This window comes from Aquarana catesbeiana, linkage group LG06 (assembly GCF_042186555.1).
Source record: "Aquarana catesbeiana isolate 2022-GZ linkage group LG06, ASM4218655v1, whole genome shotgun sequence".
Classification (NCBI taxonomy): Eukaryota; Metazoa; Chordata; class Amphibia; order Anura; family Ranidae; genus Aquarana; species Aquarana catesbeiana.
In genome coordinates this window covers 19,631,459-19,659,447 of record NC_133329.1, presented here as the reverse complement: position 1 = coordinate 19,659,447, position 27,989 = coordinate 19,631,459, and the positions used below count along the sequence as shown (strand labels likewise).

The following is a 27,989-nucleotide window of genomic DNA, read 5'->3' as shown; positions in this document are numbered from 1 at the left end:
GTGCAGAGTACACTTCAAAATCACGTCTTATGGTCCTGTATAGATTACGCTTACCGATTTTTTTGACTGGAACTGGATAGACAGAATCTCGCGATGTGGCCAAATAAACCACATAAGTGGCATTTCATCTTATCTAAAGTGGTACAACATCTCTTAACAAAAGGCTTTGTTTTAGACGACTGAGAATGTGGGATGAGTTTTTCTGGATTAGTAGTTTTTACCTGCGGCTTACAAAATATAGGGGCAATTTTTAAAGAGCTCTTACCTTCCAGGGATTTATTCCTGTTGGTACATACCTTAGGTGTGGAGGACGTCCCTCTGAATTCAGACCTACCCAAATCAGTTACCCTGTTATCTTCTCTATCTGAAAACTGAGCCAATGGTTCCTGGCAGCTGACAGATAATGGCTTCACTCCTCTTTCTGCATCCTCTACTCTTTCTCCTAACAGATGAACGTCCTCTTGTAATCTTTTGTTTTCTAGTACTAATTGCTGGTGGATAGCCTCAGAATTTAACATAGAAGCTTCTAAAGTACGGATGGTACCTTTGGTTATTTCTAGCACTTCTTTTAGGGATGTAATTTGCACTTTCAAATGTTCAAACTGATTAGCTAACCACCTGGCCGCAAAGATTTGCGGCGTTTTTCCCGTGTGCTTACTACAGCTTCTTACTACGGCTTGCTGCGCTATCTCTTTCCTTTTGTTTCAATTCTTCACATGAAGAGTTTTTCTGTGATTCATTGGGGGTTTTAAAGGGGGTGTTAAACTTGGCAGCAAGTTGTGGCTTCCCCTTTTTGTCATCTGTTGATAGATGACAATTCCTATCAGCTTCTGAGTATTTTGCCAACAAGGACCGGGCGATTGTATAAGGCCTCAATCCTGACAATTCCTCATCGTCCCCCTGTTCATCACTGTCACTACTCTGGGGATGTGGATCTAGTGGCTGTCCCTGCTTGTTCCTACTACTCAGCATCATTTGGTGTGTTTTCTCCTTAACTCCCACTGTAAAAATATTAATTTCCTCTGTCTTATTCACCGATTCAAGCATCCATATAGCCCAAGTATCTTTTTCATATGGCCGTGTCATCTTTTTGTGATGAGCACGGAACAGACTTTCCCATACTTTAAGTTTAAATGTACCTTTCTTAGAAAAACTAATTTTTGTCCACCTTTCCCATTCACGAATATATTTTACAACCCAGGGCCCATATTTATCTATCATCTCTTCCCTTGGGGTCATTTGATAGGGTTTACCCCATTCAGACCCCCTCTTTGAAGCGATTTGATTACCCATCCTTACGGACACTGGACCTTGAACTGATTCCCCAAACTTTTTACAGGTTGCCTTTACTCCAGAGGTAGCTACTCTCTGGCCAAGAATTGGGGTGACAGGTCCCGCCCCTGTCAATGTTGCTGCTTTTTTTTTTTTTTCACTACTTGCCAGAACAATATTTTCCCTGTCCTGGCTATAGTCCTTCAAAAAATTAGCCTGGAGATTTCCCAAACTAAATAATAGTTTAATCCCCCCCATGGACTTTTCTGAAGTACTCTAAAAGAAATGCTTAATGAAAGGCTATTACTAATGATTAGCACAAACTTGGATAATCAGGACCCTATGTGTGCTTGTAGTACATGAGGCAGTTAACTGAGGCACACCTAATTGCAATATGATTTATATCTGTTACATTATAGCCACTGTTCCCAGGTTTACTTACAAAGCTTACAATCCCCAGTTAGTAATTGCAAAGAAGAAAGATTCATACCTAAGATCATTCAGTGTGATTTAGTCTCCGTTTCCACTGATGCAATTTGTCATGCGACTTTCGACACAGTCACATTACAAGTCGCAGCCCATTGATTTCAATAGCACCCGTTCCAATCTATGCGACTCAAAGCTGCAGCGACTCTGAAAGGGTACCAGCACCACTCTGATGTGACTCTGGATCAAAGTCGCATTCAAAGCCACACCACAGTCGCATTAAAGTCACACCTCAGTCACACTCAATCATGCGACCTTAGAGTTGCATCAGTGGAAACGTAGCTCTATGCCCACCGGTGCGTTTTAATCACAATGATTGGCCTAATCTCATTCAAAGGGTCAACTGAAATAGCTTTTTGGCAGAGAGCACATATCCTTTTCCTCTCATCATTCGCACTTACAATTTCATTTTATATATACACCATATTCAAAATCAGTCTCATCAAAATATTCACATAGACAAAAGGTAAAAAAAAGGAAAGTTCTGAGAAGTTTTTTTAGTCTGGGTATTCAGATGGGAGACAGGTAAACACAACAGCTCTGTCTTCCATTCAAATCGCAATCACCCCAACATTAAACTTCCTCACACAGGGCACCATCTGCTAAGGAGATTTTTATACCTACCTCACTTATATGGAGTGATTAAACCTTTTCCTATATAAGAATTAAAAACGAACGATAACAGTGCGAAAAGATAAACAATTAGATTTATTTATACAGAAAAGGAACGTTAGAGATTACCAAATACAACGTGGAGGATACAACCGTAAAACAGACACGTTACCAATGATACAAAATATTGCTATAATGGTCATAAACATGCTAGCTAGAGATTAATAATATATTAAGGCAAAATCCTACAGTAGAAAAAGTTATAGAAAAGAAAAGAGACATAAGATAATAGAGATACATTGTATAGAGAAGTCTTACGTAACCATCCTTCATCTAGACCGTCAGCACACAAGAGAATGGGCAGTGATCTTTGTTGCAATATATACACACACTTGTAAACACCCCCCCATATGCTAAAGCTGCTACATTGAGTCAATGGGGGTGGGGGGCTCTCTTACCAGCTACCATATCATGACCAGGTTATTCCTGTTCCCTTCCCACCTCCCACCTCCTTTGAAGTGACATTGTACTATCAAATGGTCAGATAGCTACTCCAGATAACATTCCACAGCAGGGTAAGATGTCTCTGTTGATTCTAAACATGTTCTCAAACTATAGTCATTGAAAGGTCACTGTAAGTCACATTAATAATAAAGTCCATCACCTTCAGGGCCCAAATCTCCACCACAATGCCCTCAACATATGGAGGGTGCTTTGGGGTTCTTCTTTGGAGTAACTGAGGGCGGGGTCACCGGGTGGCCCCGCCCTCAGTTATATAAGAACTGTCACAAGAACAGAAGCGTCACACAGCCTCCCATTGAGGCGGATCGTCTGGAGGACGAAGCGGCGAAGAAGAAGCCAGAGGAAGTTGGAAAAAGAATGGAGGAAGAAGTAGAGGACCGGAGGAAGAAGCAGAGGAAGATGGAGGAAGAAGTATGGAAGAAGAAGATGGAGGAAGAAGGAGAAAACTGAAGGAAGACCAGAAGAAGATGGAAGAAGAAGCGGGGAAAGAAGAAGACATTAATAAAGGAATTGTCAAAAACCGGCTATTGTCTTTAACATTTTTGACACTTTTTTTGTGAAATGGTAGGGGTACATTTGTACCCCATTACCAATTCACACAGGGCTACCCCAAAGCACCCTCCCCATGTTGAGGGCATGTGGCCTTGTACGGCTCGTCCCCCCCTCTTTTCCTGCGGCCTGCCAGGTTGCGTGCTCGGATAAGGGTCTGGCATGGATTTTGAGATGGACCCCTACACCATTTTTTTTTTAATTTTGGTGCAGGGTTCCCCTTAATTTCCATATCAGACCTGAAGGGCCTGGTATGGATTTTAGGGGGACCCCCACGCAATTTTTTTTTACATTTTGGGGTTCCCCTTAATATTCATACCAGACCCAAAGGGCCTGGTAATGGATGGGGGGGGGATTCCATGCTTTTTTTTTCAATTATTTTTGTCTATATTGCCAAGACCTGACAATTCATTACAGCCGCAATCAGTTTATTATTCATACCAGACACAAAAGGCCTGGTAATGGACTGGGGGGAATCTCATGCTCTTTTTTTCATTGATTTTTATCTACATTGCCGAGACCCGACAATTCATTATAGCCGCAATCAGTTTTAAATGTCAATTTTTCCTTTAGAAATGTCATTTTGCTGTGGTACTGTTCTAAACACGGGAAAAATGCGGCACTTTACAGGCATATTATAGACACCCCCCAGGCTCGATATTTAAAGGAAATTTTCATTTTTAATGTTTCACTTTAAGCATTAAAATAATCACTGCACCCGAAAAAACGGCAGTTTTTAAAAAAACATTTTCATTAATACATGTCCCCTGGGGCAGGACCCGGGTCCCCAAACACTTTTTATGACAATAACTTGCAAATAAGCCTTTAAAATGAGCTTTTTTGATTATTCATGTTCGTGTCCCATAAACTTAAACGGTGTTCTTGTGTTCTGCCAAATTTTTTGCCTGTTCGGTATGTTCTGGTGCTAACGGAACTAGGGGGTGTTCAGCCCATCCCTATCCAGAAGCAGGAGAGCAGCGTGGTGGGATTGCGGCTTGCAGTCCAACCATAAGTAACAGTTCTGCTGGCCGGAGAACCTGTCGTGGTCAGAGGTAGAGGGGAAGCTGTCGCCACTAAGGGGTCATCCACCTTGCTACTGGGAACCACTGTGAGTAGCTAAAGCAAATACTGGAGCAGTATTCTCACCAGCCGGGGACGGTAAAGAATTAGGAAACTTCAGCAATTTCCAAGCCAGGAACCCAGCCAGTGGAGGTGGCGCTTGCAGAGCATTATTGTGTGCCAAGCCAGGGACCAAGCAGGCCAGTGGGGTGATGCTTGAGGAGTATCTCTGAGTGCCAAGCTAGGGACCCAGCAGGGATGCGGGGGTGACGCTTGAGGAAGATACTGAGCGAGAAGATTGGAGGAGCTCAGGAGATCCATTGGCGAGTGGATCTGATAGTCTAGTGACAGACTGGGAGCTCAGCTGAGTGAAGTTCTACAATAGGAGATTGTAGAAGTGAAGGAGTTCATTGCAACCTTTGTTAGAAACTGTTACAAGATTGTTGCCATAGGAGACAGCAATCCTACACAATCAGACATGGTGTCTAGCTGGATGCCTTTCCCTGCATGGCTGTCTGCCTTTAGAAGTCTTGGAGTCTGCCAATTAACATTGCATCTACTTAAGGGTGTCCTGGCCCTAATCCTCTCTACCACAGTTCTGTCTTTTTTTTTTTTTTCTTCCTTTTTTTTTTTTTTCCACTTCAGCGGAAATTTTTCTGAGAGACATTATTTCAACTTTGTATGTCAAACTTTATCTCTTCTCATTTTCACATCATTGTGGATTGTTTCCGTCACATCTTTATTATTTTTTCCCTTCAAGGGTATTATTTAATAATTTAAAAAAAAACCCACGACGAAACGCCTCCTATAAATATGAACCCACTGTTATCTTATTCTCTCCCAAACCCTCTTATTTCCCCCCTCCCCCCCTCCCCCTCCCCCTCTCCTGTGTCTGGTCCATTCTTTTATATTATTTATTTATCCACTTGGCTCTGCACCTATTCTTTCTTTCATCTTGTCTAAATAAATGTCTGAGACTTTGTATTTTTTCCAACTTTCCCATCTACTATTATCCCTTTTCTCTCCTCCTTCCATTTTGTAGTAATAATCTATTTCCTCTAGCCAATTTCTTATATCTGGTTTTCCACTTTTTAGCCAATTCTTGGGAATCAAGGCCTTAGCCGCATTCAGGAGGTTAGGTACTATTGATTTCCTATATTGTTTCTTAGGTTTATTATAAATATGGAAGAGGCAAGTCCAGATGTTTTGTTCTATTTCTTCTTCAGTTATTTCCTTTATGTTATTTAACACTTCCTTCCAGTACTCCGTTATTATTGGAGATTCCCACCATATGTGTGTGATCGTTGCTATTTGGCCACATTTTCTCCAACACAAAGAGGTTTTGTCTTGTTGAAATTTATGTATTCTTACTGGGGTCATATACCATCTTGATACTAGTTTGTAGTTCATTTCAATAGTCTTCATGTCCCAGGCCTTATTATATCCCATTTCTATCATTTTTTCCACTTTTTGGTTATCTATTTTTAAGTTAATTTCTTTTTCCCATTGTTTTATGTATTCTGGTCTTTCTTGTGCTTCCAAATCTGTCAGTGTACTATAAATTCTTGAGTTTTTCAATGGTATTTCATTGCTACATAGCTTTTCCAGTGCGGTTAGTTTCGTTTCGTCTCTCAGTGGATGTGGTATTGTGCTTACTAAGTGCCTTAATTGATTATAGTTCCATTCATTCATCTTCCATCCATTCCTTTCCTCTAATTCTACTCGTGTTCTTATTTTGCCATTTCTGGTGATATCTTTCAATTGTGGATTACATATTCCTTGAGTTCCAAATATTTCCTTCCCGGGGGTGAAAAAATTTGATCCTGTGAGAGCTAATAGTGGTGAATTGTATTTCCATTCATTCTTTAAGTGAATAGTGTCCCAAATTTTAAATACATTTTTTGTTATTTCGTGTGTGTCTGTGTCCAATGTTCTATATTTCCGTGGAATCCAAATATTCTTATGCAATGTGACTCCGCTTATTATGTTTTCCATTTCAACCCATTTTTTTTCGTTTTTCTCATTTGTCCACTCTAACATTCGTGTTAATACTATGGCTTTATAGTACCTGCTTATATCTGGAGCGGCCAGACCTCCGTGCCCCTTTTTCCTTGTAATCAGCGTATTTTTGATTCTTGTTTTTTTGATAAGCCATATGTATTTTAACAAAATTGTTTTAATTATTTTAAAAAAGCTCTGAGGGATCTTTACTGGTAACATCTGTATTCTGTAATTTATTTTGGGTAATATCATCATCTTGAACATATTTATTCTTCCAATCCATGAAAGTGGCTGTATCCTTAACTTTTTCATTTCTTCTTTGACCTCATTGATCAGTGGGATAAAGTTTGCCTGATAGATCTTTTCGACTCTAGGAGTTATTTTAATTCCAAGGTAGTTTAATTCTTTTACCCAAGTAAATGGGAATTCTTTTTGTAAAAACTGAACTTCCTTTTTCTCTAGTCCTATATTTAATATTTCCGTTTTTATTGGATTAATTTTGAAGTTTGACAGTTCTCCATATTTTTTTATTTCTTTCAATATGTTTGGGAGTGACACTCTTGGGTTGGATACGTACATCAAGATGTCGTCCGCATAAGCTGCGATCTTATGCTCTTTTCCTCCTAATCTCGCTCCTTCCACCTCTTTGTTATTGCGGAGTGTTGCTAGTAGTGGTTCTAAAGCCAATACGTATAATAGTGGAGACAATGGGCAGCCTTGCCGTGTTCTGTTCTGCATCTTAATTCTTGGAGAGAGTCTACCGTTTACTTTTACGACTGCTGTCGGGCCATTATACAAGTTTGTTATCCACTTCATCATTTTTGTCCCGATACCCAAGTGCCGCAATGTATCCATCATGAAACCCCAGTCTACCCTGTCAAATGCTTTTTCTGCATCCAATGACAGGAATAGAACTGGGGTCTCATTCTGCACCTTCTTGTGCAACATCAGTATTGATTTTAGGCTGTTGTCCCGCCCCCCTCTCCCCGGGACAAAACCATCTGGTCCGGGTTGATCCACAGTGGAATTAGTTTTTTAATCCTAGTGGCCAGGATCTTGGAGTACAGCTTCGTATCGGCGTTCAGTATAGCTATTGGCCTGTAGCTTGAACAGTTAACTTTGTCTTTCCCATCTTTTGGTAGTATTGTAATATGAGCTAGCAATGATTCACTTCTTATTTCTTCTTCTTCCCCTATGGAATTCATATATTCTAATAGTTTTGGAATCAGCTGTTCTTCAAATTTTTTATAGTATTTGACCGTGAACCCGTCTGGTCCTGGGCTTTTTCCTACGGGAGTTTCCTTTAATGCCAGTTTTATCTCTTCTTGCGTAATATTTTTTTCCAGTTCTTCTAATTGGTCTATTTTTATTTTTGGTAAGTTTGCTTTTTTTAGATATTCTTGTATCTTCTTTGTTCTTGTATTCGCTTCTTTCCAACTTTCCTGTCCTTTTATTGCATATAGGGAGCTGAAGTATTTTTGAAATGTTATCGCTATATCTGTAGTTTTATTTACCACTTCTCCTTTTTCGTTTTTAATCTTCTCAATATAATTCAAAGACTTCTTTTTTTTTACCAAATTTGCTAGGTATTTTCGTGGTTTGTTACCCCATTTGAATTTTTCTTGTACTACTCTGTTGTACTCCTCCTTTCTTCTTGTTCCATCCAGTCTTTTAATTGCTCTCTCTTTTGAGATAATAGGCCGAAGATTTTATTATTTATTTGATTTTTGTGTTTTCGTTCCAATTCATAGATTTCCTTAATTATTTGCTGCATGTTTTTTTTCCTTTCCTGTTTTTTTTTGCCCCTATGGCTATTAATTTGCCCCTAATAACGGATTTATGCGCCTCCCATATTGTTGCTTTCGGTACCTCTGGTGTATCGTTTTCCTCGAAGTATCTTTTAATTTCTTCTATGATACTTTTTTCGGTCTCGCTGTCTTCTAATAAATTTTCATTGATTCTCCATGGACCCCTTTCAAGGACTTCTCCTTTTATTTTCATTCTCAACGTTACTGGGCTGTGATCTTATTATACCTATTTTTGTTTCTTCTATTTCTTCCAAATTTCTATGTTCGACATTGATGTAGTCCAATCTGGAGTAACTTTTGTGTACTGTTGAGTAGAATGTGTAGTCCTTTGTGCTGGGGTGCTGAATTCTCCACGGATCTATTAGTTGCTGTTCATATAGTATTCGTCTTAGTTTCTTTAGTTGTTTTACTTCTCTGTCCCTTACTATTGAGGTGCTGTCCATTTTATTGTCCATGCTGAAGTTGAAGTCTCCGGCTAGTATTAATTTTCCTTGTTTGAATTCCATTAGTATTTTTATTATATCAATCAAATATTTTTTAGGGTTCTTATTAGGACAATAGACATTGGCCAATGTATATTTTACCCCCTGTATAGTTCCTGTGATAAAAAGATATCGACCCTCCGGATCTATTTTTCTTTGATCTATTATAAAACGTACATTTTTCCCTATACCGATGGCTACTCCTTTGGCCCTTCTTATTGGCGAGTCTCCTTGATACCATGTTGGTATGTTTCTTGAATAAATTTTGGTATTTGAGTTTTGGGTTATATGCGTCTCCTGTAGGAAAATTATTTCTGCTTTACTTTTTTCTAGTTCTCGGAGAATGATGTTTCTCTTCCCAGGGGAATTTAGTCCTCGGACATTATAGGAGAATATTTTTATACTGTTTGCATTTCCCATTCTTGTGCCTTTTTTCTTCCCCACCCGTCCTCCTGCCCACCCCCCCCGGTCCTCTTAGAAGACGGGGTGGAGGGGACACCCAGCGGACACACGGGGTCTCCTCATCTCAAAATAGGTGCGCCTATGTAACCACTCATGTGGATCAGACCTTTCCCCCCCTCCCTCCTTCCCTCATTTTTCCCTCCTCCCGCCCTCCCCCTCCCTTTTTTCTGATATGGGTTTTTTACCCCCATATTCTCTAGAGCTGAGAGCATTTTACTTTGTTTTGTGGGGCACGCTCTGCCCCCTCTGCTCTATTTAGTCTGAGGCGGAGCTCTGTGGGACACCCTATTCCCCCCTCACCTAAACACTAATAGGGCGACCCCCTGTCCACTTCATGAGTCCCTGTCTCCCTCTCCCTGCATTTTTATTATGTTTTGCCAATCCTTTCACTTTCCTTTTTTCCCAACCCACCAACCCCAGCTCCCCCCCCTTTTCCACTCTAAGGCCCCTTGTACCATTGTGTTGTATTTTCTCAGTTATTAATTTCCTTGAGCTTCCACATCCTGATGTCTGTTCCTTGAATTTAATTGCCATTGCAGGTCATCTCCTGCCGTTATTCGCTCCTGTCTATTTGCATATTTTTCCAGTTCTGGGGAAGGAATTTCTAGTTTATTACAAAAGTCCGGAATCTCCTCCACATATCTTAGCCTCGCACTTCTTCCGTTTTTCTTTGCTATTAGACATGCTGGAAAACCCCAGTTGTATTGAATTTCTTGCTCCCGGAGGATTCCTAATAGTGGTTTTAGTGTCCGTCGTCTTTTCAACGTTTCTTGAGACAAATCTTGAAATATTTGTAATTTAACTTCCGCAAACTCTATTTGTGTTTTCCTCTTTAGGTTTATCCAGATCTGTTTTTTTTCTTCCCATTTTTCAAGGCGAACTATTACATCTCTTGGTGTTTCCCTTGAGAACCATTGAGGTTTTTTTACTCGGAAAACGCTTTCTATTCCTATTATGTTGGTTACATCCTTTCCCAAGATTTGGTTGAAGAGATTATTCATTTTTTCTATTAGGTTTTCTGCTTGTTCTGTTTCCGGTAACCCACGTATTCTCAAGTTTTTCCTTTTATCTCTATTTTCTTGATCTTCTATTTTATATGATTGTTCCTGTTGTTCCCGTTTTAATTTCTTTATTTCCACTTCCAGTTCCTTTATGTTCTTTTGATGTAGGTCTACTTTGATCTCTACTTCTTCCACTCTGTTTAACATATATCCCATGTCTTTATGTAGTGTTGACATCTCTGCTTTTAGGGAATTCTCTAGTGCCGCAAACATTTTTTCCATATCCTGTTTTGTTGGCAACTGTGGCCCTTGTTGTCCTTCCTCCTTTCCTCTTTCTTCCTCTCCCATTTCTGGCTCCGTTCTGGGTTCTGAGAGGTGGCTGGTTTCTGTTTGTACTTTATACTGGCCTTTTTTATCCTTGTTGTCCTTCTCTTTTGTATCTATTTGTCTGCCCTTTGAACCCACTTGTTTCTCTCCTTCTCCAATTCCTTGCTGTATATACCTGTTCATAGGGCCTGGACATGGGCCTAGGCTGGTCCTAGGTAATTTCGGTATTGCTTCCGCACTTCTTGTTGTTTTCCCCTTCATGTTTGTTTCTATGACTGGATTTATAAGATCTTCGAAGCTGCCTTCCAGAATACCCCTTGGTTGGAGTCTCTTAATGATGGTAAAATCTCCCAGCCTTCTTAAATTGACTTATTTTTACTAATATTTCTTGTGCTCCGATCTCACACCCACCGTCCTCCCCACAGTCCAATAATAGAAATATTTAATGAGATATGAGTGGTCCCCGCTTTCCAGAAATATGTCACTACTTTAAGTACATCAAGCATTCCTCGGTGTTGTTCAAATGTTTAAACCATAATATTTAGGTGCTCAGCAAAATAATTCAAGTGATTTAGCAATATAATGCAATCTAATTCAAGTATTCAGCAAGATGATTTATATATTCAGCAGTATAGTTCCAATATGAGCTTATATGCTCCACAGTTTTGTTCATAAGAAATTTCTTCTTCTATAGTTTGTACTCTCGAGCCCATAGTTAGTACCATTTGCCAAAGACAGAAACACAAAAAATAAAAAAAAAGAAAGAGAAAAAAAAAAAAAAAAACCCACAAGAAAGGGAGACACAGCAGCAGCGAGCAGGTGGGGGCTGGGAGACAATTCTTCTGTTGGCTTGTCTCTCTTTCACCTTCTCCTTCTCTTCTCCCCTGTTCCCCCCCTGTTCTTATTGTTTTTCTTGGCTCGCTTGATTCTGCTTTTTCAACTCTTTTACCTTCATTTACTTTCATTTACTTTCATTTACTTTCATTTACTTTCACTTTTCATTTTATTTCATTTTATTTCAGTGTGTTCTTTCCCTTTCCCTTTCTTTTACTCCATTACTTTCCCTTTGCCTGTTCACTTCAAGACAATTGCAAAAGAAAAAAACAAAAGGAAAAAAAAACGGTACTTATCTTTAGTTGTTGTTGAAATTGAAAAAAAAAGGGACGTTCACTACTGCTCGCTGCTGCTCACTGATGCTCGCGTACACTCAGGTGCTGTCTCTGATGTTATCGATCTGCCCAGGTCTGTCTGACCCGCTAGGATCTCAGCTCTTCTCAGCTCTCAGCTCTTCAGGGTTCGCTGCTGCTGCTCCTCGCTCCGCTCACCCACCTTCCGGGCTCTCTCCTCCGATATTCCCCGGTGCACTTCGACTGGTTCCTCCACTCTCCGCAGCCGGCAGCACCGCCGGGGATTTGAAACAGCCCCCAGCAGCGCACCGTTTTCTCTACTGCCGCCGCTTCCAAAGCGATCCGGTCTCCACGGTTTTCCGATTCTCCTAACCCCCTGTCCTCAATGAGCTTTCTAGCCCATCCGGCTGAGGAGCGGTAGGGGGGGAGATGCAGGCAGACGCAGGTACAGACTTCCTCTGGCTTACACCGCAAGACAGCTCAGAGAGTGATGAGCAGGGGGGGCGGGGAGGGAAGCTACCTACACCTTCTCATCAGGCCGGTCATTCCTCTCAGCTGCAGGGAGAGGGTTCTCAGGATCCTCACGCTGTGCACAGAGCCATTACCAGGCTCCTCCCTCCACAAAAAGACCACAGTTCTGTCTAAGAGACAATAAATCTCTTTGCATTCAAGAAGTGTCTGGCGCCCATCAATCCACCTTGCATTAGACCCACCATGCCTTGTAACCCAATCTACACAGAAGGATGTCAGCTGTCCCTAACTCTGGAGGTCACCATTGGGGGCCCGGGACCTCACTACAGCTATATTAGTGGGGAATACATCACCCCACACTAAACCTGTAAAGAGAGGGATAGATAAACATTGGTAAAGGGTGAACTGAACTCACCAGTAAGCAGTGTCTACTAGAACAAACTAAGTAATGTGGTAATGCTGAGAACAGAGCAGGAAATGACAACAAGCAATTACAACATTTAAAAAGGAGGATTTATATCACAAAGACAACTGAGAAAACAGGTGCATTTTCATTATAGTAGTTTTAAATCATGTACGCACAGACAGAGATACAGTGTATATATATATATATATATATATATATATATATATATATATCTCACCTGGGGGGGTCCAAGACTTGTACAAACAAATGGCAACCGCCCCAACCTCTAACTAGCCTTTGCAGCAAGGAGCACATGGAAAAGCAATGTACATCAAAAACAAACAAAAATTCCCAGCTCACTTACCAGCCAACCTGCAACAAACCAAACTGTCCTGTCTAACAGTTCACGTTAAAACCAGGGGTTTCGTTTGCACACATTTGCAAATATATGCATAAGCAGCAGAGGCCACGTCACCCCAGTGTACTGCAATTCTAACGCTATAATTTCGAGAGACTCCAAAGTTGTAGCAGATATATAACAATGGAAAGATTAAGGGCGGGTATGCCTGGAGGGAGCCCACCCCTTCTTAAAGGTATAGGGATGCACAGGTCACCCAGCAAGGGCACAATGGCAGTTTAAGGTATGCATTGCATCCCTGCATCAATTCAAAAGCTGTACAAATAAATGGGAACAACTCAAACCTATAACTAGCCTTTAATAACTCTGTGACTTAACCACTTGGCACCCTGATTAGGTGCTTCCACTAAACAGTGCCTCTAGCCCTCTAAACTGTTCCAGCAGACTGAGAGCTAATACCAGCCCTGTTACCCCAAGCATCATACCCAGACAAGATGTTGAGGGAAACTCCAAAGGAATAACTGTTTAATGAAACTCAGACACATACTTCATACCCCCCAGGAGGACATTCCCCTCTTGAAGATATTAGCATGACAATGCAAACTTCAAACACCAATCCAATTAACAGCTAACAACTAACAGTGATCTTAATTAACATCCTAATTAACAAACATATAACATCCCACAATAGTTTGCTAACAAGGTGGAGTGGACACAATACTAGCAGACAGACAGAAAAACAATAGGTGACTCAATTAACAATGGGAGAGACACAAACTTGTGTATTCTGTCCACTAGACGACATACAATGTCCCAGCAGTCTGATACAGTGGAATATAATTTATCTTCATAGATCTCCTTAGAGATATTGTTGATAAATATGTCTGTCCAAAGTGAAGGAGCCTCTCCAACCCAGTCAGCAGGAGGGCCACCATATTCCCTCTGACCATTACCCTGCACAAGATTAATATTACACCTTTCTGTCCACTCCAGAAGGGAAGCTTTATTGTCCTTTAAGTGTCAATTAAGTGGTTGTCCAACATCATATTATGATCTGCTTTCTCCATGGACCATAATCAGTGGCTAGGAGGCTTGCCCCTATTCCTCTTCAAAAGCCCCTGCCCTCATTGGGTCTGACACAAACTTCTAAATCACCTGCTCTCCAAACTGTAATTAATATATGTTTAATTGCTTTTGTGTACAACACAAAAAGTGTCAAAAAAGTATATTGTTTATACTACACAGCACTTAAAAAGTGCCTATTTCACCATACACCAATACACAATCAATCATATATCATTAATATAGGCCATATATCTTTAACAAACAAATCAAAAATAAAAATAAAATAGTGTCCATGCAATTTTCAATAATGCTTGCAATATGTTCTTAGTTCATCAATAAAGTTCTGTGCTTTTAAAGTGCCATCCAATATAATAATTATCTTCAGTGTATCACTCCACCCACATGTCACCACCATCGACAATACAGAGAACTCACCAGAGCCCCAGGACCCCTCAATTAGAGCAGGTCACAATGCACTTTATCGCCTCCGGGGGTTTCTCATGCAGGAATTAGACCAGGTACAGTGCCTAGGAATAGTATTCATACCCCTTGAAATGTTCCACATTTTGTCATGTTACAATCAAAAACGTAAATGTATTTTATTGAGATTTTATGTGATAGACCAACACAAAGTGGCACAAAATTGTGAATGGAAGGAAAATGATAAATGGTTTTCCTAATTTTTTACAAATAAATATGTGAAAAGTGTGGGGGGCATTTGTATTTAGCCCCTCTGAGTCAATACTTTGTAGAACCACCTTTCGCTGCAATGAATTTTTCATTGTTGTTTTTTGACTTGTGTCACTCTTCCATGTGCTCCACGTTCTCAACTGTCTGGAATAAGGACAGCCTAGCCTTCTTGGACCTTGAACTCAATCATGAACACAACAAAATCTTTGTTTGTAATTATACGAAACCCACTGCGGGAAATTTATATCTCCACTTTAACAGGTGTCACCATCCTCAATGGGTTAAAAATATACCTAAAGGACAGTACTGTAGATTAAGACATATTGTACAAGAGAAAGCGACTACATTTCTCAGAGTATACATCTTAAATAAAAATTCCTAGAAAAACAATACCCAGAAAAAATACTAAAATAAGGCCTACACCACTTTTCTTGCCGGAAAAAACCCAAAAGTGATAAACCCTCGGAAAATGCAGTTGTTTGGTTCATCACTGGGTTTCATGGACAATATAAGAAGATGGAACATATCCTCAACAATTAAATTGTATCAACAAAGGTAATCCCTTATGCCTAATCCCTCTCAAAGTGATATATAGATGTAACAAACCCTTGTGTAAGACCTGTAATTTTCCAAAAAATGGACAAAAGAGCTTCACGCACAAAGAAAAAATCTATCATATTGACAATTTTTACAACTGATCTAGCGATTACGTTGTTTATTGTCTTACATGTCCCTGTAAGCTGCTGTATGTTGGTCGCACCATCCGTCCACTAAGACAACGCTTCGGTAAACACGTCGTTTCGTGGAAGTGGGCTGCGATAAACACAGCGTACCACGCCACTTGTTAGAGCATCACAGCCAGTCCAGGATTGTAGTATATATCCATTCTTATTCCTTTGGATCACTCTGATATGATATATCAATTTGATCCATTTTATGTATATCGATCATCAAATTTACACTATGTACCTGTATGTTAGCCATTCTTTATAAATCAATTGACCCTTGCCCCATTTACCGCATAGCAATACTGAACTGATAATGATATATATATATAAATAACCTTTTACCATTAGTGAATATATATTATTGCTGTTTGATCATGTTTAAACGTTATCTCTATCCCCACTACATCATACTAATTGCTGTTTAGTGTAATCACCTAGCAATCCGGCAGCTGATGCTCTCTAGGCATAGCATTTAAATCTCGCCCTTTCCTTTCCCCTGTACACTTGAGAAAGGAGCGTGCATGCTCTATACGGGCTTCGCGCATGCTCTGAAATGTGTTGTGTTTCCCCTGCTCCCGCTGACATCACACACCGTTCCACGAGCAGGTTCTCATCATCTCCTCCGAAGGAATCAGCCGCCTTCCTCTCTGGCTCCTTGCGGCTCTCGCAGCCTGGAATTGTGACTGGGACCAGGGGCCAGGAACCCCAGAGCTCACAGCCAGATCCCATAGCCGCATACCTTACCATGGGGCACCCTGTCATGAACAATACTTTAAAGTAAATGCTCATGTCCCTGAAGAGCTCGCTTCAAGCGGACATGCTCACCCTATTTCAAAAATTTGACCATACTGTCACTTCCCTTGACAACAGAATATCTCATGTTGAAACAAACATAGGTGCTATCACCAACGCCGTTAATGACCTCATCAATGATGACCACATTGACGAACACCGCTGGATAAAAGACAAGCTGGCAGATATTGAAGATAGATCTCACCGCAACAACTTAAAAATTTGCGGCATCCCTGAATCTGTTCAGGTCCAGAACCCCTCTGCATATGCTAAAGGATTATTAAAAGTTCTACTGCCAGACTTAAAGAACATCAAAATGATAATTGATCGCATTCATAGACTCCCAAAACCTCCCTTTCTTTTTGATTCAGTCCCCAGGCATGTAATACTCTGCATCCACTTTTACCACGTCAATGAACAACTAATGCAGAAAGCAAGATCACTGGGCACACTGCCTGACTCTTATTCTCAGTTGCAGCTCTTTGCGGACCTGTTGCAGCACACCCTACAACGTCGCAGGCAACTCAATACAGTCATGAAGGCTCTACGTAAGCACCATATCTTGTACCAATAGGCTGTACCAGCTAAAATCACAATCACATATAGAAAGGGAGGACCCCCACCATGCCAACATCCAATATATATGTGTAAGGATTGAGAAGCCTCAAAAAACAAGCGGACTTTGTGGGCATTTAATGAGAGGAACTCTTATATAAAAAATGTACTTTATTACAAATTGATTAAATACATATGGACGCGATCAACAGAAAAAAAAATATGGACACGGTCAACAGATACCCAATAAGGCAAATATAGAGGCAGGATCTTAATAGTGAGAGTGAATACTTATAATTGTAATTGCCTATATCTCTATAGAAACATCTGATCCAACATCGCCTCCACACTTGCTTGTCAACGCAAAATGGTAGCTTCCTCAGGACAATACTGGGTAGGTGCTGATGGACCTTGAATCCAGGGACACCACACAACACAGACTTACAGTTGAAACTTAAAACAGCATGCATCAATGATAGGAACAATCGGTTGCAGCAATAAGCGTACGGATGTCACCCTACATGTGTATCTAGTGGGTATTGGTCGTATGAACCACAGACTGGGACTCAAAAGCAGAAAGAAATATACGGTCAAAGGAGTATGAGACCGGGTGCCACGATCAGTACCATAGATGTAATATATCTTTATAGTGAGGTACTAGATAAGTATATCTGTTGAATGGGGAAATAACCTATTCATAAGGAACAGCGGGATCACAGAAGATTATCAGGGATTTCTTGGTTAAGAAGGCCTATCAGTGAGGCCAGGCATTTATTGCCTTAATCAGAAGAAGGAGTCTTTACTCCACACTCTGAACAGTGCAGGTGTCTCCTTTTTGCAATTTGAGCAACAAGGCAGGGAAACTTCTAGCTAACCAAATTAAAGGGCACCATATTAAAATGCATATCCCATATTTCTACACCACCCAATTACTAAAGAGAAGCTTTTCAACCCACAGGACAAAGCCAATGCTTTTTTTGCACCTATTATTAGTCCATATACAATTTGGAAAGCGACCTCACAATACCCCAGCCTGTTGCCTCCTTTATTGCCTCCTTGCTAGACTCAATTCAACTCCCCTGCCTGATCCCCAACCAGTTCACTGCTGAGGAGTAAGAATGAGCCGAACATCCCCCAGTTCGGTTCGCAGCAGAACATGTGAACAGGTAAAAAATTTGGACGAACACCATTAAAGTCTATGGGACACAAACATGAAAAATCAAAAGTGCTATTTTTAAAGACTTATATGCAAGTTATTGTCATAAAAAGTGTTTGGGGACCCGGGTCCTGCCCCATTGTATCAATGCAAAAAAAAGTTTTAAAAATGGCCATTTTTTTGGGAGCAGTGATTTCAATAATGCTTAAAGTGAAAAAATAAAAATTAAATATTCCTTTAACCACTTGCCGCCCGCCCTATTACAGAATGACGGCGGCAAAGTGGTTTGATATTCCTGATCGGACGTCATATGACGTGATCAGGAATATCAAGCTGCTGCGCGCCCCCGGGGGCGCGCATCGTGGCGATCGTTGTTGCGGGGTGATCAGCCGTGTCCAATCACGGCTGATCACGATGTAAATAGGAAGAGCCGGTGATCGGCTTTTCCTCACTCGCGTCTGACAGACACGAGTAGAGGAGAGCCGATCGGCTGCTCTCCTGACAGGGGGGGTCTATGCTAATTGTTTATCAGCACAGCCCCCCCCTCAGATCCTACCCAGGACCACCAGGGAAGCTGCCCAGGACCACCAGGGAAGCGATCCACACTGGACCACCAGGTATGCCCCTAGACCACCAGGGAAATGCCACTGTGTGCCCAGGCAGCTGCCAATCTGTGCCCAGGCAGCTGCCAGTCAGTGCCCACTTCAATGCCTACCACAGCCAGTGCCACCAGGGATGCCCATCAGTGCCTCATATCAGTGCCAGGTATCAGTGCCCATCAGTGCCACGTATCAGTGCCCAGCAGTGCCGCTTATTAGTGCCCATCAGTGCCCAGCAGTGCCGCCTATCAGTGCCACCTATCAGCGCCGCCTATCAGCGCCACCCTATCAGTGCCCAGCAGTGCCGCCTTTCATTGCCCATCAGTGTCGCCAATCAGTGCCCATCAGTGCCAACCAGTGCCACCCATCAGTGCCCATCAGTGCCGCCTATCAATGCCCATCAGTGCTGCATATCAGTGCCACCCATCAGTGCCGCCTACCAGTGCCCATCAGTGCCGCATATCAGTGCCCATCGTCAGTGCCCACTCATTGGTGCCACCTCATCGGTGCCGCTGTATCAGTGCCTGTCAGTGCCGCCTTATCAGTGCCCATCAGTGAAAGAGAAAACTTACTTATTTACAATTTTTTTTAACATAAACAAAAGCAAAACTTTTATTTTTTTCAAAATTTTCGGTCTTTTTTTATTTGTTTAGCAAAAAATAAAAACCTCAGAGGTGATCAAATACCACCAAAAGAAAGGTCTATTTGTGGGAACAAAATGATAAAAATTTAGTTTGGGCACAGTGTAGCATGACCGCGCAATTGTCATTCAAACTGCGACAGCGCTGAAAGCTGAAAATTGATCTTGGCAGGAAGGTGTCTAAGTGCCCTGTATTGAAGTGGTTAAATATTGTGCCTGGGGGGTGTCTATAGTATGCCTATAAAGTGGTGCAGTTTTCCCGTGTTAAGAACAGTACAGCAGCGAAATGAAATTTCTAAAGGAAAAAAGTAATTTAAAACTGATTGCAGCTGTAATGAATTGTCGGGTTTCGACAATATAGATAAAACTCATTAAAAAAAACGGCGTGGGTTCCCCCCCAGTCCATTACCAGGCCCTTGGGTCTAGTATGAATATTAAAAGGAACACCAAACCAAATTTCTTTTAAAAAATTGCATGGGGGTCCCCCAAAATCCATACCAGGCCCTTAAAGTCTGGTAGGGAAATTAAGGGGAACCCTGCGCCGAATTTAAAAACAAAATGGCGTAGCAGTCCCCCCAAAATCCAGCCATGTGACATCAGAGGAAGGCGGGGTCACCCGTTTACTTCTCCCTAGTGGCCTCGCCTTCAACTATATAACAGCTGTCACCGAGAATAAGCGTCACTCAGCGGGAGCCTCCCATGGAGGCGGAGCTGTTGCGGCTTTTTTTTTTCTTTTTTCGGCGGCGTGAGATGGATTTATATTGCGGGACATTTTAATTTTTTTTATTTTTTAATAAAGGACTTTTCCCAAACTGTCTCCTGTCTTTTTACTATTTTTGACACCTTTTTGTGAAATGGTAGGGGTACAATGTACCCGTTACCAATTCACATAGGGGGAGTTGTTAAAGGGGGCTTTCAGATTCCGATAAGCCTCCTGCCTGCAGACCCCCACAACCACCGGGCAAGGGTTGAGGGGATGAGGCCCTTGTCCCCATCAACATGGGCACAAGGTGCTTTGGGGACCCCCAAAGCATCCCCCCATGTTGAGGGCATGTGGCCTGGTATGGTTCAGGAGGGCGCTCTCTCACCCCCTCTTTTCCTGCAGCCTGCCAGGTTGTGTATTTGGATAAGGGTCTGGTATGGATTTTGGGGGGACCCCTACGCCATTTGTTTTTTTAATTTGGTGTAGGGTTCCCCTTAATAGCCATACCAGACCTGAAGGGCATGGTATGGATTTTGGGGGGACACCCACGCAATTTTTTTAAAAAAATTTGGGTTTGGGGTCCCCCTTAATATTCATACCAGACCCAAAGGGCCTGGTAATGGATTGGGGGAGGGTACCCATGCCGTTCATTCATTACAGCTGCGATCAGTTTTAAATGAATTTTTTTTCCTTTAGAAATGTCATTTTGCTGTGGTATTGTTCTAAACACGGGAAAACTGAGCCACTTTACAGGCATATTATAGACACCCCCGAGGCAGGATATTTAAAGGAATATTTCATTTTTATTGTTTCACTTTAAGCTTTATTAAAATCACTGCTCCCGAAAAAACTTCAGTTTTTTAAACTTTTATTTTGCATTGATACATGTCCCCTGGGGCAGGACCCAGGTCCCCAAACACTTTTTTATGACAATAAATTGCATATAAGCCTTGTCTTCAATGACCAGTCTAGGGTTTTTTTTTTTTTACTTCAAGTGGTTATACCGGGTTGATGCCTGAAACTAGCCGCTCAATTGCTATCACAAGCAGCGAGAGGGTATGTCTCTCCCCACCATCTTCTCATCAGATCTCTCGGGCTCTCCTGTCCTACAGGGAGACCCAAACTACTAGCCGACACGTCCACCGGCTAGTCAGAGACATACAAAGCCGAGATTGGCCTTGGCGGTAATCCGGAAGCAATGACATCACTTCAGGTTTACCCGGATGTCAACGGTCCCATTTTTTTGAAAATCGAAAGTATTCAAAAAAACAGATCTTGTTTTTTTTCTAATGCTTTCAAGGGCATGCATGCAAACAGAAATCATCCCACACATGTGAGGTATTGCCGCAAACGTCAGATCATAGGCAGTAATTCTAGCACCAGACATCCTATGTAAATCTAAAGTGGTAACCTGAAAAGGCTTTTAAAACATTGCCTATGGATAGTAAAATTGACATTGTTTGTTGCCGTTGCATGGGGGTGCGCAATTTTAAAGTGTGACATGTTTGGTATCTATTTAGTCAGAGTAAAATCATCTTTTATATTTTACAAAAAATTGGGTTATGTATTGTGTTTTGTTTGCATTAAAATTAAAAAAGTATTTTTTCCCAAAAATTGCATTTGAAAAAACGCTGCGCAAATACTGTGACATAAAAAAAAAATACAAAACCCACCAATTTATTCTCTAGGGCCTCTGCTTTAAAAAAAAAAAAAAAAACATATAATGTTTGGGAATTCTAAGTAGTTTTCTAGCAAAAAAAAAATGATTGCTACATGTAAGCAAAAAGTGGCAGAAAAGGCCCGAGGTCCAGTCAAAAAAAAAAAAAAAAATTAAAAGTCAGCAGCTACAAATACTGCAGTTGCTGACTTTTAATTGGACACTTACCTGTCCCAGGGTCCAGCGATGCGGGGGATCGAAGCCCCGCTCGTCTCCCCCTCCGTTCAGCGGCGCCGGCATTGCAACTGTGGGCGCCGGGCTGTGGCTTCACAGCCTGGCACCCACTGCCCATGCGCGAGCGGCGCCGCGCGCCGTGATTGGCCGCTCAGTCACCTGGGACCTGTAATGGGTCCCAGATGATTGACAGGAGGGAGGAAGCAGAGCTGAGCCCTTCCTGTGCCGAGGGGGAAGTGATGTCACCAGCCCAGGCACTGGAAGAGGCAGACTACGAGGGACCCCCTAGCAACAGGCATTTAGAGGTAAGTAAAAAAAAAAAAATATCCAAATGTTTTTTTGTATTTTTTTTTAGGATTTTTTATGTAGTTTTTTTTTTTTTGGGTGGAACCCCACTTTAAACAACTTCAGTAAAAGAACATTTATTGTTATTCAATTTAGCCTGGTCTGATATTACTTGAGGACAATCTTAAAGGGGTGCATGCATGTATAGCATATCACAAGAACAGGGCTTATTAGCTGACAAGACAAAAAGGAGATGATGCAGTACAAATGTCTAACATGCAGTGAAGCTATTTGGAGGAGGCTATATTGCCATTGCCAATTACTACAGTACTAGTGTATAGCGTATAAGCAACCACCTGGTCAGGAAGTGGTGTGACTTGGCATAGGTGATGGAGGGCCCTGGTAGTGAAGGAGCTTGTGTGCCTTGGCTCCTTCCTCATCGAACGGTACCCCGATACTGGGACCATCCTCATGGCATGGGGTATTCTGGGGACCCAGCCTGGAAATCACAGAAGATGAAGCAAGGCCTCAGGAGATAATGAGCACAGTGTGGTACAAGAGTCAAGCTTCCTAGTATTCAAATGTAACATATGAATCAATGTCACTGGGAGTGAGGTAAGGGGTTACTGAGTTGGTGGAACCCAGTACAACCTCAGTGGTACAGTACAGAAATGCTGCACAATCCAGAAAGAATGCATTATGAAGTGTTTAGAGAAATGGTCATCTATGATGACCAGAGTGTTATGTGTTAAAAAACTATGCCACAAACTACAAGAAGTTATTGGTATTCTTTTGGAGAAACATCACTTTTAAGTTGGCATGCTGCCTTAACGCCAACTTTGCATTAAATGGCAGCTTTAGACTGCCTCTGAGGGCACTAGTGAGTGCTTTCTATGGGTCGATCAAAAAGAGTGGAGAATGGGATTCCTCTCTGAGTACACAATAGGTAGCACTCACACCATGTATGTCGGGGGTGTAATCAAAATACTGTACTGGAAAAAGCAGAAAAATAATAAACTAAATGACCAAAAACACACCCTGAAGAGTAAAGTACACAAATATTTATTGGCTATAGAAAGCAAGGTACAAAAGTATTGGCAACCACCCCTAAAAGATAGATATGGTAGGAGTACCCACATCCATGGGACCCCACCAAGCTATCTATACCCTCCCTGTAAACAGTGTATGTATACCTACATGGATGAACGAGAGAACCTGCAATGGAGGGAGTCCTCTCTTCCCCTATATATACAGCAATCCCCTATAGCACCTGTAATACCCCCAGCTACCTGAGAATACAGGCTGAACTGTGAAATTCCTTTACGGGACAGTGTGATAATGCTAATGCAAAAATAGTTCACCCTGTTCCCATGAGCGAATAACCCAATGATTAGCCATGATACCTGCAGTCCGTCAGTCAGTCAGCAAAAGGAAAAAAGGGACCAATAAAGGCAAAAACAATATAAGGACAAATGTGGTAATCCAAATGATGAAATGTGAAGGGAAAACAGGGAGAGCTAATTCCGCCTGATGAAAAAAAATATATTTATCCTGAAGTATGGATCAGTCCCATGTTCTCATCCCGTGTTCCAAATTATGAGGGTATGTGAAACGTCCAATATAATTGATTTGCCATTCGATATAAAAGTGTACTACCACAAGAGTGGGAACATCTAAACTAGTTGGTATACGATGTAAGCTTGTGCCGAGAAATCAAGTATTTCCTCAAGGCTGAGTGAATGCTATATGAGTATACAATTTCAATATCCAACTGATTGCTGTATGTCCTCCTTGTAATAATAGCAGGCAAACATACAAAAAGATGATAGCCAGGGTTACTCACTGATCGATGATCATATAGATGTCCCTCCAATGCACAGCGATATTCAAATTATCGATCAAGGAGCGAACTTAGTGCATCTCTATGTGGTATGTGTATCCAAACGATATTTCAATTTGTCCATATTAGAAGCAAGGCATGGGTGCATCTTCACCTGAAATGCTTGACTGATCAACGGAGCTATTATCCATTCGATGACACCTGCTGCTGGTTCTCTCCATGACGGCTCATCTGAGAGTAAATGGGTTTGATTCCCCTTTCTAAATGAAAGTGGTCAGGTAACAGTTCAGTACCCCGAGTTCCACACGTGAGTGTAGGCTGGGGGGGCGGGGGTACATGGCGGGGGTGCTCTCCCAGCATAAGAAAGCTTACATGTTTCGTTCCCTTAGTTCATGGAACTTCGTCAGAGCTTGGGGATTGGTCAGTCATCGTCTGTCTAAATAAGGGAGCCACAAACCACCCCTAATTGTGTGTATTTGAAAACAGGTGCTACCCACCCATCAAACAAATAACAGTGTGATATATGTGAAAAGACCTTAAAAAGATTCCTCTGAAATAGTGTGCCGCTCATACGTCAAAGTTACATAGTAACAACTCATGTCTATGTATCCATTAAAACCTGATAGTAACAAAAATTATAAATAAGCAAATGGACATCGTAAGTAATGCCTGAAGAAAGCCAAAAAGATACAATGTCCAAATAGAGACATGGATATGGTGATCTTACTAAGATGATAATTTAATTCAAAAGGCCGGACTCCGCCTGAGACAAATGTCTCATCATACTGTGGGCATAAATCTATACATTATAATGTGTAGAGAACTAAAGTATGAATATTATATACACATCTACCTCATGTTCGCATATCTGGTCCCTCATGTAGAGTGTAGAGTGATTAAGTGAGAACATGAGGCAGATGTGTATATACTATTCATACTTTAGTTCTCTACACATTATAAGAATATATATATATTTTTATTCTGCATTTAGCGTAGACTAGATATTTAGTGTAGACTCTATATTCAGTCAGTGCAGGCAGTGTACTTTTTATAACAAAGTGTATTGAAGTAGTTAAGGGAAACCCTGCGACAAAAAAAAAAAAATGGCTTCCCCCCCAAATCCATACCAGGCCCTTCAGGTCTGGTATTGATTTTAAGGGGAACCCCATGCCAAAATGTAAAAAAAAGAAATGGCGTGGGCCCCCCCCCCAAAATCCATACTAGACCCTTATGCGAGCACGCAACCTGGCAGGCTGCAGGAAAAGGAGGGGCGATGGAGCGCCCCCCCTCCTGAACCGTCCTAGGCCACATGCCCTCATCCCACAACCCTTGCTCGATGGTTGTGGGGGTCTCAGAGTGTGGGGCTTATCGGATATCGGAAAATTCACAAAAAAAGTGTCAAAAAAGTAAAAACGACAGAAGACAGTTTTTTACAGTGATTGAAGATAGATGGATATCACAGGACACAGGTTTTTGACAATTCCTTTATTAAAAAAAAGTTTCCCGCAATGTCCATCTATCTTCAATCACGGCACCCGGACCCGAAAAATAGAAAGGAAAAAAAAAGCTCCACCTTGATGGGAGGCGTCCCGCCGACTCTTGTCTTTTCGCAGTGACAGCTGTTATATAGGCAAGGGCAGGGCAACCCAGTAACTTTAATGGAGTGACCCCGCCCCCTCTGAAGTCACACTTTTTTTTTTACCAAAGGAATTGTAAAAACTGTCTCCTGTAATTTTTACTTCTTTGACACTTTTTTAGTGACTGGGTAGGGGTAAAATGTACCCGATATCTATTCACATAGGGGGGCGGGATCTGGGGGCCCCCTTGTTAAGCCCCCCACCTGTAGACCCCCACAACCATTGGGCAAGGGTTGTGGTGATGAGGCCCTTGTCCCCATTAACATGGGGACAAGTTGTTTTGGGGGGGACCCCAAAGCACCCTCCTCATGTTGAGGGCTTGTGGCCTGATATTGTTCAGGAGGGGGGTGCTCTCTCGTCCCCCCCCCCTTTTTCCTGCGGCCTGCCAGGTTGCATGCTCTGATAAGGGCCTGGTAAGGACGGGGAAACCCACGCCTTTTTTTTTTTCAATAATTTTTTATGTATATTGCTGGGATCTGGCAAAACATTACATTATATCACAGTGTGAACTGTCAATTCGGACAGAAATCAGAAAACACCCATGCGATCTGATTCTGGTGCGGTCCTGTGTGAGTTTGGTCCCAATGAGATGCAAATTTAGCCATACTATCTGTATGGCTGAAATCGCATCGCACAGAGATCACATATGATTTGCACAGCAGTGTGGTGCGAATCACATGAGATCTCACACAACGCACTGGTGTGAACCGGCACTTAAAGTGGATGTAAACCCTCACATATACCCAGTGAAGTGAACAGCCTCAGATGATACACAGAGATAAAACAAATCTCCCTACATAAGTTTTACTTGTATATCTGCTGTCTTCAGCTTCATATACTGTTTAGAAAGTGTACATTGTGTTACAATTTTCTCTTCCTGATTCACCTGTGGGTGTGGATTCTTTGCTTACGCTGGAAGACAGCTGATTGGAAGAAAGGCACAAACCTCGACTCCTAGACAGAGACATGCAGAGCTGTGCTGTGAATAGACCAGCTTTCTGCTAATCTATTTATAGCACCTACCCCGACACAAAATTCAGGCTGGTTTTATCACAGTTGACTGAGAACTTGTCAGAAGTTATCATGCTGATAACAGAAGAACAGAGCAGAAGAAAGCTGCGGGACTTTGTGCTTTGGAGAGAAATAAGTAAATACTACAAAAATATGTGCCCAGCTCAAATTTCATGAATCAGGTTTACATCCACTTAAGGTAAAAAAATATTTTAGGTGCAGCCCCCCCAATCCTTACCTGAGCCTGATCTCAACCCAGCGTTGTGCTCACGATCAGTGGCATTGTTCTCTCTCTGTCTGTGCACAGTGTGGCTCAAGATCAAGTCTGCATGAGTTGATCCCTAACAAGCAGCTTGCTAGGGGTCACTTGGAAGGCAGGATGGCCAGGAGCATCGGCGAGGGACCCAAGACAAGGAGGATTGGGGCTGTTCTGTGCAAAACCATTACACAGGGCACATAAGTATAACATGTTTGTTATTTGAAAAAAAAAAAAATCCAACTGTGCTATTACTGAGGCATCAGGGACCAGGAGGAGAAGTATTTTACATGTAATTAAAAGTTTATACACCTTGATGTCTGCTGTTCCATAGGGCTTTGTGTTTTTTTTTTGCTATAAGCTTGCTTAACCACTTCAGCCCCGGAAGGATTTACCCCCTTAATGACCAGGCCATTTTTTGCGATACGGCACTGCGTCGCTTTAACTGACAATTGCGCGGTTGTGCGATGCTGTACCCAAACAAAATGTATGTCCTTTTTTTCCCCACAAATAGAGCTTTCTTTTGGTGGTATTTGATCACCTCTGCGGTTTTTATTTTTTGCGCTATAAACAAAAAAAGAGCAACAATATTGAAAAAAACACACTATTTTGCTATAATAAATAGCGCAAAAAAAAAAAACATTTCTTATTCAGTTTAGGTCAATATGTAATCTTCCACATATTTTTGATAAAAAAAAAAAAAAAAATTGCAATGAGCGTATATTGATTGGTTTGCGCAAAAGTTATAGCTTCTACAAAATAGGGAATATATTTATGGAATTTTTATTATTTTTTTTTTACTAGTAATGGCAGCGATCTGCGACTTTTTTTATCATGACTGCGACATTTCAGTGGACAGATCGGACACTTTTGACACTTTTTTTGGGACCATTGACCAGCGATCAGAGCTAAAATTAGCCACTGATTGCTGTATAAATGTCCCCTTTTGGGGAAGGGGTTAACACTAGGGGGTGATCAGGGGTTAAATGTGTTCCCTCAGTGTGTTCTAACTGTAGGGGGATGGGACTGCCTGGGGGAGGAGACCGACTGTTGTTCCTATATACTAGGAACACACGATCTGTCTCCTCTCCCCTGCCAGAATGTGGATTTGTGTGTTTACACACACACATCCCTGTTCTGGCTCTGCCAGGATCGATCGCGGGTGCCCAGTGGACATCGCGGCTGCTGGGCATGCGCA

The 27,989-nt window shown here is 41.7% G+C and overlaps 1 protein-coding gene across 1 annotated transcript in view; it reads left to right on the top strand.

Moving 5' to 3' along the window:
- Positions 1–27,989, top strand: part of LOC141148214 (kinesin-like protein KIF13A) — a 137,750-nt gene that overhangs the window by 32,950 nt on the left and 76,811 nt on the right. The gene's annotated exons all lie outside the window — the stretch shown is intronic.